This window comes from Myxine glutinosa, chromosome 3, assembly GCF_964187855.1.
Source record: "Myxine glutinosa chromosome 3, kmMyxGlut1.1, whole genome shotgun sequence".
Taxonomy (NCBI): Eukaryota; Metazoa; Chordata; class Myxini; order Myxiniformes; family Myxinidae; genus Myxine; species Myxine glutinosa.
The window spans coordinates 7,855,258-7,877,604 of record NC_136263.1 but is presented as its reverse complement, the minus strand read 5'-3'; positions in this window follow the sequence as shown (position 1 = coordinate 7,877,604).

Below are 22,347 nucleotides of genomic sequence, written 5' to 3'. Positions count from 1 at the left end.
AGAATAAGTTGGTGGACGTTATAGGTCCCAGGTTGGTCTTCGGATCGAGTAGTTGTGTTATCTCCTGCACCAATTACATATCCTGCCCTATTTTTGTTGTTTTCACACAATACTAGGATATAGTCCACTTTCCTCCACTTCCCTCCTCCAACCTCCCACCAATCCCCATCCCACACAATGCAATTTTACCTTCAAGGCAATTTCAATTATTTCCAGCACCTTTACTTTCACCCAAGTCCCAGCAGGACTCTTCAACTTTGCAAATGTCCTTTACTAATCCAACTGATGTGCCTGTCATTAGGGAAAGCGTATTAAAACAAAACGTACCCAATTATCTTCACAGTAATTGGTTTACATTTGGGAACGAATTATAGTCCAACTTGCAACGTAATGTAGCTCCATTGAATTCATAATTTAGCTTTATTGATTCTGTAGCTCAAATGCAATTTACTACTGAATGCACTTCAAGAATCTCGTAGTTAAGTGTGAGTTAACCCTAGAGTTCTAGTGTATTCACGAGAAGCACCATTTGTCCTGTCGGAGTGCGGAATACCGACAAGACCCATAAACTCAAGATGGCTGCCTTTTTATGTTTGATGTCACATGACAGCAAAGGTTGTTTTTTTTGTCCCCCATCGCACCGCGGAACGAAAGGGGGATTATGGTTTTCCTCTCCGTCTGTGTGTGCGTCCGTCCATCCGTCCGTGCGTGCTTGCGGGCGTGCATGCGTGGATGCATGCGTGCGTGCGAAAGCAAAGGACCGAATTCTAACTTGGTGTGTGGGTGCAACCCACGTCAAAATCCAAGATGGCCGCCGCCATGTATGTCTGACGCCATGTATGTCTGAGCCTTGTGAGCGGAATATCTTGAAAAATAAGCGAAGTACCAACTTCTAATCGTGCGTGTGGGTGTATCTCGGCATAAGGAAGAACGCTATTGAAAATTGGGTCGCCACTTCAAAATCCAAGATAGCCGCCGCCATGTATGTCTGAACCTTGTGAGCAGAATATCTTGAAAAATAGCCACCGCCATGTATTTCTGAACCTTGTGAGCGGAATATCTTGAAAATAAACGAACTACTAACTTCTAATCTGGTGTGTGGGTGTATCGATGCATAAGGGAGAACGATATTGAAAATTGGGTCGCCACGTCAAAATCCAAGACGGCCGCCTTGCGTCTTCCACTTTGTCAACTCGCATCACTTCACCGATGGGGGACCGAGGGGTAACGCTTGTTGGACATTGAAGTGAAGGAACTGCGCTCCAACGCGAGTCGAAAGAATTGACGCGACCAAAGACGGAATTCGTCCGAGTTGCTTTATTGAAACAAAACAGCTCAGGTATTCTGACAAGCCCGTTTTTCGGGCAACAATATATATACACATTTATGTCGGGAAGTTTGCCCGGCAAAAGCTATACCGGGCATGCCCGGGTATCAAGGGCGAGCCTTGGAAAGGCGAGTCTGGACCTGCCCGGGCGTGTTTGGCTGCGGCCTGGCAAGTCGAGGCTGGGCGTGCCCGGGCGCTCTGGGCGAGCACTGGAAAGGCGATAGCGGGCATGCCCGGACGCTCTGGGCGAGCCCTGGAAAGGCGATAGCGGGCATGCCCGGACGCTCTGGGCGTGCCCTGGAAAGGCGATAGCGGGCATGCCCGGACGCTCTGGGCGTGCCCTGGAAAGGCGATAGCGGGCATGCCCGGACGCTCTGGGCGAGCCCTGGAAAGGCGATAGCGGGCATGCCCGGACGCTCTGGGCGAGCCCTGGAAAGGCGAGAGCGGGCATGCCCGGGAAAGACGAGACCGGGCGTGCCCGGGAGGTTCGGGCGTGCCCGGGAACAGTGAGTCCGGGCATGCCCGGGAGAGGCGCATCTGGCCGTGTTCTGGCCGGTGCAAGGCGATTATGTACATCCAGCGGTAACCGCTACACACGCCCCTCCAGAATCGACCTGCACCGGCAGGGTCAATTTAAGGGGGGTCCGGATAACCCGGCCGAAGCGACCCCTGGAGGGTCGTGGGGAGGGGTCTGACGTGGTGGTGGGTGGTCGAGCGGGGGGAACTGTGGACGGGGGGGCGGCCTCGCCGCGGAGGAAGGGCCAACCGTGGTGGTCAGTCGACGTCCATGTGCGCCGGTTTGAGGCGGTCCACAGAAATCCGGTCCGGCCGGCCGCTGAAGTCGACGATGAAAGACTTGTCGCCCCATCGCAGGACCCGGAAGGGCCCGTCGTACGGCGGCCGGAGTGGCCCCCGGTGCGCGTCATGACGCACAAAGACGTACTCCGCTGTGCGAAGCGCCGGGGGGACGTCGGACTGGGAGCCACCGTGGCGGGACGTCGGCACGGGGGCAAATCGTCGGGCGGCCTCCTGGAGGTCCGAGCGCTGGCGAGCGGCGGACCAGGGACTGGTAGCGTCAGGCACGAATTCGCCCGGGACGCGGAGTGGCTGGCCGTAGACGAGCTCGGCAGCGGACGCCTGGAGGTCTTCCTTGGGGGCCGTGCGAAGGCCCAAAAGGACCCACGGCAGCCGGTCGGCCCAACCGTCGTCCTGAAGGCCGGCCATGAGTGCGGCCTTCATGGAGTGGTGAAACCGCTCGCACAACCCATTGGCTTGGGGGTGGTAGGCCGTGGTGCGGTGCAGCGTGACCCCCAACGAACGGGCGACCGCGCCCCAAAGCTCAGACGTGAACTGTGGGCCGCGGTCGGATGAGATGTCCGCTGGTGCGCCGAAGCGCGCGACCCAGGTGGCGATGCACGCCTGCGCCACGTCGGCGGTGGTGGTGGAGGTGAGGGGCATGGCCACCTGGTGGTCCTGTCCACCATGGTGAGCAGGTGGGTGAACCCCCGCGAGGGGGGCAGGGGACCCACCAGGTCCACGTGGACGTGGTCGAAACGCCGTTCAGGCACGGCGAAAGGTGCCAGCGGGGCCTGGGTGTGGCGGTGGACCTTGGCTCACTGGCAGGCCGTGCAGGCATTGGCCCAGTCGCGGATGTTTCGTCGAAGGCCGTGCCAGACGAAACGCGCCGACACCAGCTTCTGAGAAGCTTTCCGGCCCGGGTGAGAAAGGCCGTGGATGGAGGCGAAGATGCGGCGCTGCCAGGAAACGGGCACGATGGGGCGAGGCTGGCCCTGGGAGACGTCGCAGAGCAGGACGGTGCCCGCGAAGGGGATGTCGGCCAGGCGGAGGCCCGTGTCCGCCACGTGGAGTGCCTGCACCGAGGCGTCGGTGGTCTGGTCGGCCGCCATGAGCGTGAAGTCCACGCCGAGGTGGACCGCGTTCGCGCTGGCTCGCGAAAGGCAGTCGGCCACGGCGTTGTCTTTGCCGGCGACGTGCTGGATGTCCGTGGTGAACTCCGACACGGCGGAGAGGTGGCGCTGCTGGCGGGCCGACCACGGCTCCGTGACCTTAGCCATTGCGTAGACCAACGGCTTGTGGTCGACGAAAGCCGTGAACGGGCGGCCCTCCAGGAGGTGTCGGAAATGGCGAACGGCCAGGAATAGCCCGAGCAGCTCGCGGTCGAACGTGCTGTAGTTTAACTCGTTCGGCCGGAGTTGCCGGCTGAAAAAAGCGAGTGGCTGCCAAACCCCGTCCACCCATTGCTCATGGACGGCGCCCACCGCGTAGTTGGAGGCGTCCGTAGTGAGGGCGATGGGCGCGTTGAGCACCGGGTGAGCCAGCAGCGTTGCGTCGGCGAGGGCCCGTTTGGCACTGGCGAAGGCCGCGTCCATGGCCGCGGACCAAACAATGTCATGCTTGGCCGGCTTGCCCCGGAGGGCCTCGTAAAGGGGCCGCATGAGCTGAGCAGCGCGGGGCACGAATCGGTGATAAAAATTCACCATGCCGAGGAACTCTTGGAGGGCCTTGATGGAACGGGGACGCGGGAACGTGGTGATGGCCTCGACCTTGGTCGGCAGCGGCACGGCCCCGGTCTTGGTGATGCGGTGGCCCAAAAAGTCAACGGTCGTCGCGCCGAAGTGGCATTTGACCGGGTTGACAATTAAGCCGTGCTCGCTGAGGCGACCGAACAGTGTTCGGAGGTGGAGGAGGTGCTCGGCGCGGGACGTGCTGGCGACGAGGATGTCGTCCAGATAGACGAAAAGAAACGGCAGGTCGCGCAGCACGCCGTCCATCAAGCGCTGGAACGCCTGGGCCGCGTTCTTGAGGCCAAACGGCATCCGCAAAAATTCGAACAGGCCGAACGGCGTGATGACGGCCGTCTTCGGGACGTCGGCCGCCCGGACAGGTACCTGGTGGTAGCCCCGTATCAGGTCAATTTTCGAAAAGATGACCCGTCCCGCCAAACGGGCGGAAAAGTCCTGAATATGCGGGATCGGGTACCTGTCGGGGGTGGTAGCGTCATTGAGACGGCGGTAGTCGCCACACGGGCGCCATCCACCCCCCGGCTTTGGCACGATGTGCAGTGGCGAGGCCCACGCGCTATCGGAGCGCCGCACGATGCCGAGGTGCTCCAACGCGTCGAATTCGGCCTTTGCCACAGCGAGCTTGGCTGGGTCGAGGCGGCGGGCCCTGGCGTAGACCGGCGGGCCCGTAGTGGGTATGTGGTGCTCGATCCCATGCCGCACCGCGACGGCCGAAAACGTCGGCCGCGTGAGGGCCGGGAATTCTACGAGCAGGCGAGCGAACTCGTTCGTTGCCGGGAGGGCGCACGCCAGTTCGGTCGGCGCGGAGCTGCTCATTGTGCACGCCAGGGAGCTGAAGGTCTCGGCGTGGACAAGGCGACGTCGTTTGACGTCGACCAGCAGCCCGTGCGCGCAGAGGAAGTCGGCGCCCAGCAAAGCCACGGGGACGCTGGCGGTAACAAAAGTCCATTGAAAGCGCTGGCTGCCGAAGCAGAGGGTGACGACGCGTGGGCCGAAAGTGCGTATGGCCGAGCCATTAGCAGCGACCAAAGAGGGGCCGCAAACTGCGTCCAGCCTGTCCTGCTCGGAGGCAGGTATGACGCTCAGTTGGGCGCCGGTGTCGCACAGGAAACGCCGTCCAGACGCTTTGTCCCGAATAAACAGCAAGTTGCCCGAGTGGCCGGCGCTCATGGCTGGGAATGAACGCTGGCCCGGCCGTTTCCCGACCTGCCGAAAGTGCACGGGGGCCGGCACGTCCGAGCCTTGTGTCCGAACCTGGCGTGGTAATAACACCACGCCCGGTCAGGTGGAGGCCCCGGCCGTCGTGTCGGAAGCGGGCGGTGCGGCGTGGTGGCCGCCAGTTGCACCGGCAGTTCGGCCTCCAACCGCGCAGGGCGTCGTGGGCGTCGCCTCGGACGGCGGCGGGCTCCAGGTAACCGCGCCGATGTGCTGGCCCGCCGAGGAGATCTTATCGGCTTCCCTGGCGAGGGCGCGGGAATCCGTGATCAACGTGCCAGCCAGGGCGAGGCGTACCGGGTTAGGCAGCTGACGGAGGAACAGCTCCCGGAACAGGAATGCCGGAGAGTGCTCGCCGAGCAACGAGAGCATATAGTCCATGCGCTCGGACGGGCACGTGTCGCCGAGCTCGGGCAGGTCAAGCAGGCGCCGTGCGCGTGCTGCCGGTGAGAGGGCGAAAGCGCCGAGGAGGAGCGTCTTCAGCGCGTCGTATTTGTCAGCAGCCGGCGGGTGCTGGAGGAGGCTCAAGGCGCGGGCCGCGGTGGTGGAACCGAGCGCCGCCACAACATGGTGGAAGCGGGTGTCGTCCGCGGTGATGCCTCGCAGGGCGAACTGGGAGTCCGCCTGGGCGAACCAAACAGCCGCGTGAGTCTCCCAGAAGGTAGGCAGTTTAAGCGTCACTGCCGTATCCATGTCGGTAGGTCACCAATGAAGGAACTGCGCTCCAACGCGAGTCGAAAGAATTGACGCGACCAAAGACGGAATTCGTCCGAGTTGCTTTATTGAAACAAAACAGCTCAGGTATTCTGACAAGCCCGTTTTTCGGGCAACAATATATATACACATTTATGTCGGGAAGTTTGCCCGGCAAAAGCTATACCGGGCATGCCCGGGTATCAAGGGCGAGCCTTGGAAAGGCGAGTCTGGACCTGCCCGGGCGTGTTTGGCTGCGGCCTGGCAAGTCGAGGCTGGGCGTGCCCGGGCGCTCTGGGCGAGCACTGGAAAGGTGATAGCGGGCATGCCCGGACGCTCTGGGCGAGCCCTGGAAAGGCGATAGCGGGCATGCCCGGACGCTCTGGGCGAGCCCTGGAAAGGCGAGAGCGGGCATGCCCGGGAAAGACGAGACCGGGCGTGCCCGGGAGGTTCGGGCGTGCCCGGGAACAGTGAGTCCGGGCATGCCCGGGAGAGGCGCGTCTGGCCGTGTTCTGGCCGGTGCAAGGCGATTATGTACATCCAGCGGTAACCGCTACAGAAGGACATTTCGTCAGATTCCAAGAATGAAACACCATCAAACCCACATGTGATCAGTGAATGAAACAATCATTGAGTGGTTTTGTGTTTCTTATTTCAAGCCATAACTTTCAAGAATCTACAGTCAACAGGTAAAGTATTAAAATGGATGAACTCTGATATATTGGTTACAAAAGCAACATGAGGTGTCTTTGATTCCTCAAAATGGTAAATGATATTTGCAACCTCCCCTCCATGCTGATTGGTGTTGAGGTTTCCTTGAGTGAGAATTGTACCCACAATACCATCACTTCCTGTAGATGTCTTGAATAAGTGTTTTCATGAAAGATTCCCTGCACAGTTGCTTGGTCATGTCTCCATGTTTTCATGATGCTTCTTTCTGTTGAAACAAATTGTAATCGGATCTGTAAAATTAAATAATTATCCATGAGATCTGTAGCCATAGATCCAGAACACAAAACTCCATTGTGTTAAATTGTATTTGACCAGACATGGCGGCATCATGGTTAAAGCGTTTGCACTGAGTCTGGTAGGTCATCGATTTGATTCCGACATTGGTCGAGTCAAACCAATGGCGGCTGGCTTGCATTCAGCAACTTAGAGGACAAAGTTCAGCATTTAGAGGACAAAGCACAAACAAACCCCATTTGGTGGAATCTCATGGGGAGAAATAAAAATCCTCTTTAATTTTCCTGCTGAGTGGGGAGATAAAAGTGAAATCATAAAATATGGCTATGATATCATAAATCATTCCCAGCATGCTCTGGGAAGTGATGTCACTTCCTCCAAGCGCAGTGGTTGTTTGTCTGAAGTGTGTGTGTGTGTGTGTGTGTGTGTGTGTGTGTGTGTGTGTGTGTGTGTGTGTGTGTGTGTGTGTGTGTGTGTGTCATTGGTTGTCATCTCCATTTGCGGGTTTCAGAAGGTGGAATGGAGTCCTCCCAGGACACAAAGTACCCATCTCCTCTTCAGTAAGGGGTCACAGTTCATGGCCCAAGCTGTTCAACTTTTTCAGAGTTTTGCTCCAAGGAATCTTTTCAGGATCGTCACCGAATCCCGGATTGCCTCCAGTTGTAGTTCATTTGTGGTAATGTTCCCGGCGATGGTTTTTTTAATCTGTGAGGTTCTTCTTCATCACACCTGTTTCTCCAATTATCACTGGTACAATTTCAGCACTCTTCAGCTTCCAAGATCTCTTGACCTCATTTTTGACGTCCTGGTATTTGGTCATTTTCTTGATTTCTCCATTGTTGAGGCCAAAATCGTTGGGTACTGATATCTCAATCATCAATGCTGTCTTTTCCTTTTTGTTCCCGAGTACAATGTCTGGACGCAATGCTTTGTTTTCTATGTTCATGCTTGATGGAATCATCAGGTCCTACGTGAGCTTGACGTCCTCATTTTCAATGATTGCCCTTGGTTCGTGTTTCCATGAGTTTTCTGGAACTGGGATGTTTAAATGTTTGCAGATTTGCCAATGAATCACTTTGCATACTTTGTTGTGCCTTTGTGTGTAAAGTTGTTCTGATAATAGTTGTTTTGCATTCTGAGAGCAGGTAACTAGTACTTCCTGTATCTGTCTTGCAGAATCTACACTTGTCCGTCTGGCTCAGTCCCGCCATCTTTTAAAATCCATTGGTGTAGTGTCCTTGATCTTGGGAATTTATTATGATTCGTTGACCACTTTTTAACCATTCCAATTAGCCTTCTTTGTCTATCCCTACTATGTCCAATTTTTTTTTGTATTTTCTTCTCTTTTGTCATTCTCCCAGTTGTTTGTGTATATTTCTTGATATTTCTTTCTACAGTATATAATTATTTTGTCTTTTTTTTGTAATTGCCGGGGCTGTATTTGTTGCCGTTTCATTTTTCTGTGCGGCATCTTATATTCGTGTGTGTGTGTGTGTGTGTGTGTGTGTGTGTGTGTGTGTGTGTGTGTGTGTGTGTGTGTGTGTGTGTGTGTGAGTGAGTGAGAGTGAGTGATATTGTGTGATTGTTGCATTTTTTTGGTTTGTTGTGCTGTTCAAAACTTGTTTGATTTGTTCAGTAAGTGTGTTCCCTGAAGTGTGCCATTTATATTCCCCCCATCCCATCCCATCCAAACTCAATTCCTTCCCTCCACCATAATAATTGGAGGCAAGCACAAGAACTTTGCTTAGCATTCGGCCAAACAACATTCAACTGCTTTTGGCTGAATAGTATATACTGGTCAGTACATGCATTTGTTTGTTGAGTATTTGGTAGGTCTGTGTGCTTTGTCAAATCCAGTCTTGGATTCACTTCCTGCTGTACGGTATTGAAATCTAGTTTTGGATTCACTTCCTGCTGTATTGAATCTAGTCTTGGATTCACTTTCAGCTGCATCTATTCCAGTGTTGGATCCAATTCTGGCTGGATCCATTCCTGTCTTGGATTCACTTCCTGCTGTATCAAATCCAGTCTTGGATTCACTTCCTGCTGTATTGAATCTAGTTTTGGATTCACTTTCAGCTGCATCCATTCCAGTGTTGGATCCAATTCCGGCTGTATCAAATCCAGTCTTGGCTCTTACCCACATACATTTTTATTATTTTGGAAGTTTCCACCACTTTTTTATTCCATGGACCATAATCCACACCAGATGTTGAGAGTAACACTCCGGTTATCCAAGGATTTCTCCATGTTAGTGGTGGACCTCAGCATCGAGGAGTTGTTTTAATTGTATCTCTCTCAATCTCAATCTTGCTCCGTCAACATCTCAATCTCTTTAATTTTGTTGTTAATCAAATCTCTTTCTCATTTATTTTGTGATTCTCTGCCATGTTGCATTCGGAATACAGTACTGTACTACCTTGCTGCAAATTACACAAGTTAAGCCAAACCACCATGATTCTTTATTGCAGTTTGTATATTTACTTTGATTTTGCTACACGTTGCATTTAAAGATTAAAGGGGTTATATTTTTTCATTCTGTCTGTCTGTGAAACAAAATTGAAAATCATTCCAAACAAGAAACTTACTGTTTTTAAGGATTTAATGATGGACACAACCGTCAGGCATGGATAACTAATGTAAAGTGTTAAATAAAGTGGTGCAATAGACGCTGCATCAATGGTGATAAACTTTCAATTTTTTTTTTCTGGAACCTTAAAAAATTTATTTTATTTCAATTTAATTATATACTTGAACACTGTAGAACACAAATTACCTTTTGCACTTTCAAAACCCTTCTGTTTAGAAGTATTTGGACAAAATATTATGGCCTTTTACAGCATCACGACCAATCAAATTTGCCGCTCGTGGCCTCCGCCATGTCCTATTTTTCTCAAGACTGCACGGGCTAAGGTGTTGTATGAACTCTCCAGATTAATTATATCGTGTTTAGTATATTAAGCAGCAGCCAGTTTTACTAAACAATAGTTTTAAGTAAAAGATGGATTATTGAAACGAATTGATCAACGAAACTGCAACTCATTAAGTTTTAGGATTTTATTTTTCAAATGCTTCAACAACAAAACAACATGCATTTTAAGGCCATTTTCCCTGCTAGAGCGGGGGTTAGCGTTGCGGTCTCCATGACGATCTTCTCCATTTTGCCCTATTTTCTGCATCTCTCCTTGTTAACCCCCTTGCCCGCATTTCTTCTTCCACCATCTTTAGCCAAGTCTTTCTCGGTCTTCCCCGTCCTCTACTTCCTTCTACATTCATTTCCATCACTCTTCTCAACCAGTCAATTTCATCCTTCCTCAACACATGACCAAACCATCTCAACCTGTTCCTCTTCACAGCATCAATCACAGGCTCTATTCCCATCATCTTTCGCAATTCATCATTTGTTTTCCTCTCTCTCAACGATACTCTGCACATCCATCGAACCATTCGCATTTCCACCCTTTCCAACCTTCGTTGCTGCTCTACGTTCATTACCCATGTCTCGCTCCCATAAATCATAACACTTCTCACACATGCAGCATACACCTTTCCCTTCAGCTTCAACGACACTCCCCTCCTCATCAGGATGTCACTCAGTTCCCGAAACTTCTTCCATGCACATCTCACTCTAGCAACCGTTGCCGAGTCTGATCCACCTTCTCCATTCAGCATGTCTCTGAGGTAACAAAATGTTTTCACACATTCCAGCTTCACGCTGTCTCCAAGATCCAACTCAACATTTCCTCCATGTGCAGCTCCCTCTGTGCACACCTTACATTTGAATGTAGCTGCCACAATGGTTAATGACCCTCTCAGACCACTACATTTTTGAGGAACCCACTCAGCGCACATTGTACATTGAATGGAGTTCACTCCGACACACTTCCTGCACACAGCACAGGGCCACTTCCCAGTTCTTTCCACCTCACCACTTGCCATCACCTTCGTCTTTCCGATATTCACCTTCAGACCATTTGTCTCCATACATTCCTTCCACTTGTTCATCTTTTTCTTCAGTCCATCCATACTTTCCGCAATCAACACCAGATCATCTGCATACAACAACTCACACGGTAAACCCTCCTTTACGTTCTGAGCCAGCACCTCCATCAAAGCTACAAATAGTAGTGGACTTAGTACCGACCACTGATGCACCATGGTTCTCTTTTTTGAGGCAATGCTTTTTTTTTTTTAATGGCCGGATGCCCTTCCTGACGCCAACCCTCTTAGTCGTCTCTTACGACATGCAGGGATACGGTGTACCTATTCTAAATCCAGGGTACACACTGGGAAACGTTTAAAACATGGAAATTCTGGGGGGGGGGGGGGGGGGATACCGCTACGGGGGCGCGGTCAGCACCACGCCGCGTTTGCCCAGTCATCACCACGGCGGCCCAGTCAGCACCACACCACGTTGGCCCGGTCACTACCACGGCGGCCCGGTCAGCACCACACCACGTTTGCCCGGTCAGCACCATGGCGGCCCGGTCAGTACCACACCATGTTTGCCCGGTCAGCACCATGTCAGCCTGGTCAGCACCACACCACGTTTGCCCGGTCAGCACCACGTTTGCCCGGTCAGCACCACACCACGTTTGCCCGGTCAGCACCACGGCAGCCCGGTCAGCACCACACCACGTTTGCCCGGTCAGCACGAATGCTTCATGGACGGAAAATATTACTCCAATCAAGACTATGAATATGTATTTGGAATATTGAGTGATCCATAGAGCATTACCAAAACCGAAAAGGTGTAATACCAGATAGATACCCTCACGAACTGGCACAGCCAACATGGACATAATCCACATTCAAGGCAAACATTTAACTTGTGGTTAAATCGGACATACAATTGTTATAGTCAAATTGGACAACTTGTCAAACTGTGCCTAAAGCATTCCGAGCACGCTAGTCATGACTATAGGCCTTGCAGCACACATCCGAGCATGGGCTTGACGAGTGCAGAATTTGTGCATTATTCACTTGTCGTGGTATCACCTGGTTGCCTTATGGTTGCCTTATGGTTAGGGTGGCGGGCTTGGGATACTAAGGTCTTGAGTTCGAATCCTGTTTCATTAACGCCAGGTGGGGTTGACTCAACCCGTCATCCTTCTGAGGTCGGCAAAATGAGTACCAGACAACTGGTTATAGAGAGGGATTGCATCAGCAGCAGACACGCCCACTGAAAATGATGCAACCAGCAGCCGGGTGACTGCACAGGAACCACCCATCACCCACTTGTCGTGGTTTCATTAGACAACCTTGTTCCAATTTACCATTGAAAAAAAAAATACAAAGACCATTTAACTGCAGAGTTTTCATCGGATGTATATATTGTTGCGGTTTTTAGAACCCAGACTTGTTGTAAATAATACTTGTAAATAATTCCCATCATTTAATAAAGTTAAAGGTTGCACCCTTAGTTAGTCCATATGCAACACGTAGGACACCATAGGAACTTTAGTTATTTCCTTATTATGTGTCAGATAAGGCCGTGTTCCCAATAGTTGAATCTATGTTGCATCAATTAAATAAACATAGGCCCTGCCGTTCATTTTTCAGCCACTCTCTCCAAGCTACGCCATTATGCGCCCCTACAGTCGGGGCTTGTCTCTCCCAAAATTGTCACGTGGTTTGGTTAGCAGCGTTCACTGCATTGAGCCTTCGTCGCCTTAGCGCTCACTCCAAACGCCATTGAACATGCGGTCCCAGGCCGAGGAAAAAGGGGGTGGGACACAAGAACGAGGTGTGGCCACGTCAACTCACCATCACGGGCGGAGCCGGTGAGCCCTTGCCAACCAAGCAGGGCTGAAGTTAGCTCACTGGCGGGCGTAGTTTGATGAAGCGCGCATTGATCTGTGAGCGCATTATATAAGCACGCGCGCAAAGCCCTTTGATGGACTTCTTTCATGGATTAATTCAGCGGCCTCCTTTTGCACGGACCTGGGGACTTGAGGAACTGCGTGAGGGAGCTCGTTTGATACGAACTGCCTGTGATACGAACTGCGTTTGATACGAACTGCCTCTGATACGAACTGCCCTTTGTGATATGAACATTACTCGTGAGAGAGAGAGCGATGGCACGAAATACGTATTACGTCTGTAGCCTCCCAGTCCCCCCAATATATGTAAGGGTCCGCTCACGGTCAACGACAACGACGCACTGCTGGCCTGCTTCCACCACCACCACGGCACGAGTCAGGACCGGACGAGGAGCCTGGACATCTGCTTGGACCTTCCTCCCCTACCAGCTACCATCCCGTGTGAGTGTGTCTGTTTGTCCTGGGGTCGTTAAGTTAAGACTGTATAGGTAAGCCTGCCCTGTGTCCTGCTTCTTCTTCTTCCTCCTGTATATTCCTTTCATTTCCTCTTTGGTTTGTTCATAAATGTACCTTGTTCTTTCTTGGTTTTTCCCTAATCCGATCAACTCCATCCTTTCGTTCCATTGAGTACCTGTGGCACGATTTCGGAACCGCTATAATCGGGTTTAGTCTCTTGGTTAATGGCTCGGGCCGCGGATTGCTAACCGCTCGGCAATTTCCATCTTATCCGTGGTTCGAGCAGGAGTTATTTCCCTGCTTTACGGCCGGGTTAGTATGTAGGTATTTGGGACTTCATTGACCAATTACCCTAGCTAATACCGACCGGAAGGAGCGTTATAACTTCTAAGCACTCGGGTCGGTCAGTCACGGACAAGGGGATTAACCCCCCCTTGATAAGGGGAGTGCCGACCCCCGAATCCGCAACAATATTATTGCATTGGATCTTAGAATTCACTGTCTAACTCCAAGGTGCATTTCAAAACTTGGTGGGATTATCTTTGCGTGCGAGTGGAAAGACCCGAAGCCTAATCTGATTGGACGGCCGCCACCGGGTTTTTATTCCTCGAACCCACAAACAAACAAACACACACGACAAAGAAAATTCACAATACAAGAATGAAATGCCAAAATAAAGAATTTAATGAAAATAAATGTGGTACGATAAAAACAAAAGATGAGGTAAAACTGTATCCTAACTTGAGACATCTCCACTGAGACACAAAAACACAGACAAGGAGAAAGATTAAAGAAAAGAAAATAATGTTCTTTTAATATCGGCCGACACTCAGCTTGCTCACGAGATCGTTGAAACACATCAGCAGTACGATGTGGCCCGAAGCGGCTCGCGTAGGAAGTGCTCCAACAATGGCACAGAGTCGCTTCCCACGACACCACTAACGTGAGGTAACTCATGCAGGCGGTACGCATTCGCTCTCCTCTCTGTCGAAAGCGCTACGAGCTCCCTGAACCGTCGCCTTATTGCTTCTCCTTACGATGGGAGTTGTCCACAAAAACTCCCTTACAGCTCCGATGTTTCTCTCGGACACACACGGCACGAAGAGCAGCCATCATCAAGCCAGGTCGAGAGAAAGCCAAAAAATGTGCCCGCTCACCACGCAGCCCAGGACCAAGAGAGCGAGGGGGGAAGGGTGCATCCTCCTTTGTCCCTCGCTGACGTCACTCCCCGACCAATCTTGACATCCTATTACATCATCCCATGGCTCCTTAACCTGTCATGAAGCTCGGGGCGTGGTTTCTCCATCACGAGTCCTTGGAGGCGGAGTCTAGTCGTCCTTCGGGAATGTTCGGATGACGTTGGCAGTCATGAGGCGGGGTTTACTTGCTCGACCGTAATGTCTGGTTATACTGTCAGCATGACAGTGCTTTGGCCGTTGCTGTAATCGCGGCCGTTTTTGATGAAATAAAACATAAGGAACAAATCACAGGGGCAATTACAAATTGGGGATTATCCTTAAGCCCTACCTAATTAGCAAAGCTCCACCCCTCATATGGAGACACATGTACAATCTTATTCTATACAGATTCCCTACTTAGTTACATCGAGGTGGTTTCTTCTTCGCTTCACACGGTCCATGCTAATTTACACAATCTTGACTTCAATGAGGTATTTCATTACCTACCCCCAAAAACATAACAATACTCGATATTACATTAACGTTTATCTGGATGCGACACACACAAACACAAACACACACACACACACACACACACACACACACACACTCACAAACTGGCAGGCACACACACTGGCACACAAACACACTGGCACACACACACACACACACACACACACACTTGCACAAACACACACACACACACACACAAACACACACACACAACCACACACTGGCATACACACACACACACTGGCACACACACCCACACACTGGCACACACACCCACACACTGGTGCACACACACACACACACACACACACACACACTGGCACATACACACGCACACATACACATACGCACACACACACACTGGCACAAACACACACACACACATACTGGCATGCACACACACACCCCCACACACACACACACACACACACACACACACACACACACACACACACACACACACACACACACACACACTGGCACACAGACCAATTTCAATAACCTCTTGCATGCTTTCAGGAATGGGTGAGACAAACAAGACTGAACATTTAACGATGTAGACTGTAGAGCCTTGCACTGGTACATAGATTACAGTAGATCTGAGAATGAATGATCTATATTCAAGTAAATCTTTGTGCAGACTCACACTCTCACAAAGAATCACTGACATACAGATACATTGTCATACCTTGTCTCCTCTTTTCGCGAACTGGCGAGGCTAAGAATTAGATTGAGAGATACCGAATATCCACATACAACTGCCTCGTCATTCTAATATGTTTTTATGATAATAAATGGTTATTTTGTGTAGGAATTTTTTTTGTCGCACAGTGACAAGCTTCAGGGAAGCTGAAATTCACCGTATTCCATGTCCTTCCAAGATAGAATATTCCATCACATTTTAAATGTATGCTGTCCTCATCAAGCATCATGCATCGTGCTCGTCATGCAGTGACAATTGCATTTCATCATTTAATTAAATAATGAATAAATAAATACTGAAAATGAAGTTGCATGTTGAAGAACATTTTCTAATTCCTCTGCCTTAGGTTCACTACAAGTTCGTAAGGAATGGAGGGTTCTTCCAGGTTCACGTTCCTCGTCAACACATTAAAAGTAAAATCTCGTTAACAGAGCAAAGATTATTTATTTTTGGCTTTTCCTCACGAATGTATTTGTTTACCATCGACCTATTCCGGAAACAATAACGTAGCCTATTGTGTGTACCTCTCAAAACGTGACATGATGAGTGTAATTGTGATGGATCTTGTGCCATTTCGCTTTTCAATATCCCTTCAGTGTTTGCATGCACATTTGCTTCCTTATAAGATGTCACCACATCAGCAGCACGCTATCATTCTTCCTGCGCAATAACTCATTTCCTGCCAAACTGCTGCCCTCTTTTTCCTGACACCAGCATATGTAAAAATTAGAGAGGTAACCGTGCTGCACATGGGTGCGGGCCCGAAAGCAAACAGACAATGCGGAAACAGCAAATGCCAAACCATGAAGCAATGAATTACACATTCCTGTCCCACCTTCAGTCAAATTCATGGACAGCCGGTTCGTGAATGACTTGGGCAAAAAACTTACTGCAGCTGATCCAACCTGAATTCCTGCACAATTGTCTTTATATGATTGCTAACAACAATTCACCATCCAAACATAAAGCCACCCCCCCCTCAATCCCCCATTCCCCCAACCATACTAGCTTCAAGCCTCATAACCTCATTACTAAATAGCCGAACTGGATTTTGATTGGACGGACGGACGGACGGACTATGTATGTATGTATGAATGTATGTATTAGTAATTTGGTGGGCGGACAGTTGAAGAACTGCCTTGCAGCCATTGGCTGCACAGCTGGCCTCGGCCGCCATTTTCCTGCTCAGGTTGGCCCAAGCCATCTGCGGAAGCATTATACAGTATTCACAATCGTTATGCTTTCAATTTCAGTTTTCCATTCAGTGTAAATCAAGGATTATCAAATATTTATTGAAAAGTTGCAGCCGATAGCCGTCACGGACCTTGAGAAGGCCATAGCACATATGGGCCTTAAGCTTTTGGCCTTCAGTCCCCAAATAGCTTCTTTCTCTGAAGTAATTGTCTGTTGTTGATGTTTGTGTTGTTGATATAATAGCGGGCGAGTCCGGTGTTGTGAATGAACGCGTACGTATTATGTTGAAAAGCCAGATGTTGCTGGATCCTTTGAGAATTTCGAAGCTTTGATGCACCAAATCACACCATGGATGCCGCCATCTTGCGGATGCGGAAGTATGCATAAACAATTGCGAAAAGGTTCAACAGGAGTTTGTTTCACCCGTCTTTTTTTGATTCACAATCTTATGTTGAAAAGCCAAATTTTGCTGGATCCTTTGAGAATTTCGAAGCTTTGACGCACCAAATCGCTCCATGGAGGCCGCCATCTTGCGGGTATGGAAGTATGCATAAAAAATTGCGTAAAAGTTCAATAGGACTTTGTTTCACCCGTCTTTTTTGATCCACAATCTTTTTGTTGAAAAGCCAGATGTTGCTGGATCCTTTGAGAATTTTGAAGCTTTGACGCACCAAATCACTCCATGGAGGCCGTCGTCTTGCGGATGCGGAAGTATGCATAAACAATTGCGAAAAAGTTCAAGAGGCGTTTGTTTCACTCGTCTTTTTTTGATTCACAATCCTATGTTGAAAAGCCAGATTTTGCTGGATCCTTTGAGAATTTTGAAGCTTTGACGCACCAAATCACTCCATGGAGGCCGTCGTCTTGCGGATGCGGAAGTATGCATAAACAATTGCGAAAAAGTTCAATAGGCGTTTGTTTCACTCGTCTTTTTTTGATTCACAATCCTATGTTGAAAAGCCAGATTTTGCTGGATCCTTTGAGAATTCAGAAGCTTTGACGCACCAAATCGCTCCATGGAGGCCGCCATCTTGCGGATGCGGAAGTATGTATAAAAAATTGCGAAAAAGTTCAATAGACGCCCGCGGAACTACGAAACTTCCGGTTAGTGCACCCTTCTCGACAACAATGGCGACTCTGGGGCATTTTGGAAATTTTTCTCTTCTTTAGTGGTAGACCTAACAAGCCGAATTAGTCTTCAATCCCATGCTCCCATGCTCAGTTGGTTGTCTGATTTATGATGTTGTCCGGCACCTACCGGTATAAGCGGTTTACATAAAGAAAGAAAGCTCGGTTTGATTAACGACAGTCACACATTGCCATTGAAACAGCGCAATCGTCTGATCTGTCGGCACTGATCTTACTGCAAGTTAACTTCTTCTGGTGGAGGAAGCCGCAGTGCCCGGAGAGAACCAGCCCTGACAGCGACTGAAGTTAGAAGACGACACACATACTGTGGAAACGTATGTTAAGCCCAGTTAAAATTTCTTAAAATAGGCCCTAAGCTAGCACATCACATAGTTACTTCCTTCAGCTTCTTGTGATATTTATTGTATGTAGGTATTGGGGAGGACTGTTTGCTCTTCTCTTTTTCCAAGTCTTACCAGGTACAGTACCTACTACACCTACCTACGACTAACTACCTAACCTACTTATGCCAAAGTGATGGGTAAAATAGTGGCAAGAGGCTTTGTCTACGCCGGCTCATTGCGGCTTTGCAGTCGGGAACGAGTATTTTGAACACTGCCAAGAAGTGTTTATTCTTTCTCCAAAGTGATCCTGTTGTTTATGTTGTTGTTGATATAATATGTTGAACACTGCCTCGAGGTGTTTATTCTTTCTCCAAAGTGATCCTGTTGTTGATGTTGTTGTTGATATAATATGTTGAACACTGCCTCGAGGTGTTTATTATTTCTCCAAAGTGATCCTGTTGTTGATATAATATGTTGAACACTGCCTCGAGGTGTTTATTCTTTCTCCAAAGTGATCCTGTTGTTGATGTTATTGTTGATATAATATGTTGAACACTGCCTCGAGGTGTTTATTCTTTCTCCAAAGTGATCCTGTTGTTGATGTTGTTGTTGATATAATATGTTGAACACTGCCTCGAGGTGTTCATTCTTTCTCCAAAGTGATCCTGTTGTTGATGTTATTGTTGATATAATATGTTGAACACTGCCAAGAAGTGTTTATTCTTTCTCCAAAGTGATCCTGTTGTTTATGTTGTTGTTGATATAATATGTTGAACACTGCCACGAGGTGTTTATTCTTTCTCCAAAGTGATCCTGTTGTTGATGTTGTTGTTGATATAATATGTTGAACACTGCCTCGAGGTGTTTATTCTTTCTCCAAAGTGATCCTGTTGTTGATGTTGTTGTTGATATAATATGTTGAACACTGCCAAGAAGTGTTTATTATTTCTCCAAAGTGATCCTGTTGTTGATATAATTTGTTGAACACTGCCTCGAGGTGTTTATTCTTTCTCCAAAGTGATCCTGTTGTTGATGTTGTTGTTGATATAATATGTTGAACACTGCCTCGAGGTGTTCATTCTTTCTCCAAAGTGATCCTGTTGTTGATGTTGTTGTTGATATAATATGTTGAACACTGCCTCGAAGTGTTTATTATTTCTCCAAAGTGATCCTGTTGTTGATGTTGTTGTTGATATAATATGTTGAACACTGCCTCGAGGTGTTTATTCTTTCTCCAAAGTGATCCTGTTGTTGATGTTGTTGTTGATATAATATGTTGAACACTGCCTCGAGGTGTTCATTCTTTCTCCAAAGTGATCCTGTTGTTGATGTTATTGTTGATATAATATGTTGAACACTGCCAAGAAGTGTTTATTCTTTCTCCAAAGTGATCCTGTTGTTGATGTTGTTGTTGATATAATATGTTGAACACTGCCTCGAGGTGTTCATTCTTTCTCCAAAGTGATCCTGTTGTTGATGTTGTTGTTGATAGAATATGTTGAACACTGCCTCGAGGTGTTCATTCTTTCTCCAAAGTGATCCTGTTGTTGATGTTGTTGTTGATATAATATGTTGAACACTGCCTCGAAGTGTTTATTATTTCTCCAAAGTGATCCTGTTGTTGATGTTGTTGTTGATATAATATGTTGAACACTGCCAAGAAGTGTTTATTCTTTCTCCAAAGTGATCCTGTTGTTGATGTTGTTGTTGATATAATATGTTGAACACTGCCTCGAGGTGTTCATTCTTTCTCCAAAGTGATCCTGTTGTTGATGTTATTGTTGATATAATATGTTGAACACTGCCTCGAGGTGTTCATTCTTTCTCCAAAGTGATCCTGTTGTTGATGTTGTTGTTGATATAATATGTTGAACACTGCCTCGAAGTGTTTATTATTTCTCCAAAGTGATCCTGTTGTTGATGTTGTTGTTGATATAATATGTTGAACACTGCCAAGAAGTGTTTATTCTTTCTCCAAAGTGATCCTGTTGTTGATGTTGTTGTTGATATAATGTTGAACACTGCCTCGAGGTGTTCATTCTTTCTCCAAAGTGATCCTGTTGTTGATGTTGTTGTTGATATAATATGTTGAACACTGCCTCGAAGTGTTTATTATTTCTCCAAAGTGATCCTGTTGTTGATGTTGTTGTTGATATATGTTGAACACTGCCAAGAAGTGTTTATTCTTTCTCCAAAGTGATCCTGTTGTTGATGTTGTTGTTGATATAATATGTTGAACACTGCCTCGAGGTGTTCATTCTTTCTCCAAAGTGATCCTGTTGTTGATGTTGTTGTTGATATAATATGTTGAACACTGCCTCGAGGTGTTCATTCTTTCTCCAAAGTGATCCTGTTGTTGATGTTATTGTTGATATAATATGTTGAACACTGCCAAGAAGTGTTTATTCTTTCTCCAAAGTGATCCTGTTGTTGATGTTGTTGTTGATATAATATGTTGAACACTGCCTCGAGGTGTTCATTCTTTCTCCAAAGTGATCCTGTTGTTGATGTTGTTGATATCATATGTTGAACACTGCCTCGAGGTGTTCATTCTTTCTCCAAAGTGATCCTGTTGATGTTATTGTTGATATAATATGTTGAACACTGCCAAGAAGTGTTTATTATTTCTCCAAAGTGATCCTGTTGTTGATATAATATGTTGAACACTGCCTCGAGGTGTTTATTCTTTCTCCAAAGTGATCCTGTTGTTGATGTTGTTGTTGATATAATATGTTGAACACTGCCTCGAGGTGTTCATTCTTTCTCCAAAGTGATCCTGTTGTTGATGTTGTTGTTGATATAATATGTTGAACACTGCCTCGAGGTGTTTATTCTTTCTCCAAAGTGATCCTGTTGTTGATGTTGTTGTTGATATAATATGTTGAACACTGCCTCGAGGTGTTCATTCTTTCTCCAAAGTGATCCTGTTGTTGATGTTATTGTTGATATAATATGTTGAACACTGCCAAGAAGTGTTTATTCTTTCTCCAAAGTGATCCTGTTGTTGATGTTGTTGATATAATATGTTGAACACTGCCTCGAGGTGTTCATTCTTTCTCCAAAGTGATCCTGTTGTTGATGTTGTTGTTGATATAATATGTTGAACACTGCCTCGAGGTGTTCATTCTTTCTCCAAAGTGATCCTGTTGATGTTATTGTTGATATAATATGTTGAACACTGCCAAAAAGTGTTTATTATTTCTCCAAAGTGATCCTGTTGTTGATATAATATGTTGAACACTGCCTCGAGGTGTTTATTCTTTCTCCAAAGTGATCCTGTTGTTGATGTTGTTGTTGATATAATATGTTGAACACTGCCTCGAGGTGTTCATTCTTTCTCCAAAGTGATCCTGTTGTTGATGTTGTTGTTGATATAATATGTTGAACACTGCCTCGAGGTGTTCATTCTTTCTCCAAAGTGATCCTGTTGTTGATGTTGTTGTTGATATAATATGTTGAACACTGCCTCGAGGTGTTCATTCTTTCTCCAAAGTGATCCTGTTGTTGATGTTGTTGTTGATATAAAATGTTGAACACTGCCTCGAGGTGTTCATTCTTTCTCCAAAGTGATCCTGTTGTTGATGTTATTGTTGTTATAATATGTTGAACACTGCCTCGAGGTGTTCATTCTTTCTCCAAAGTGATCCTGTTGTTGATGTTATTGTTGATATAATATGTTGAACACTGCCAAGAAGTGTTCATTCTTTCTCCAAAGTGATCCTGTTGTTGATATTATTGTTGTTATAATATGTTGAACACTGCCTCGAGGTGTTCATTCTTTCTCCAAAGTGATCCTGTTGTTGATGTTGTTGTTGTTATAATATGTTGAACACTGCCTCGAGGTGTTCATTCTTTCTCCAAAGTGATCCTGTTGTTGATGTTGTTGTTGATATAATATGTTGAACACTGCCTCGAGGTGTTCATTCTTTCTCCAAAGTGATCCTGTTGTTGATGTTGTTGTTGATATAATATGTTGAACACTGCCTCGAGGTGTTCATTCTTTCTCCAAAGTGATCCTGTTGCTGATGTTGTTGTTGATATAATATGTTGAACACTGCCTCGAGGTGTTCATTCTTTCTCCAAAGTGATCCTGTTGTTGATGTTATTGTTGATATAATATGTTGAACACTGCCAAGAAGTGTTTATTCTTTCTCCAAAGTGATCCTGTTGTTGATGTTGTTGTTGATATAATATGTTGAACACTGCCTCGAGGTGTTCATTCTTTCTCCAAAGTGATCCTGTTGTTGATGTTGTTGATATCATAT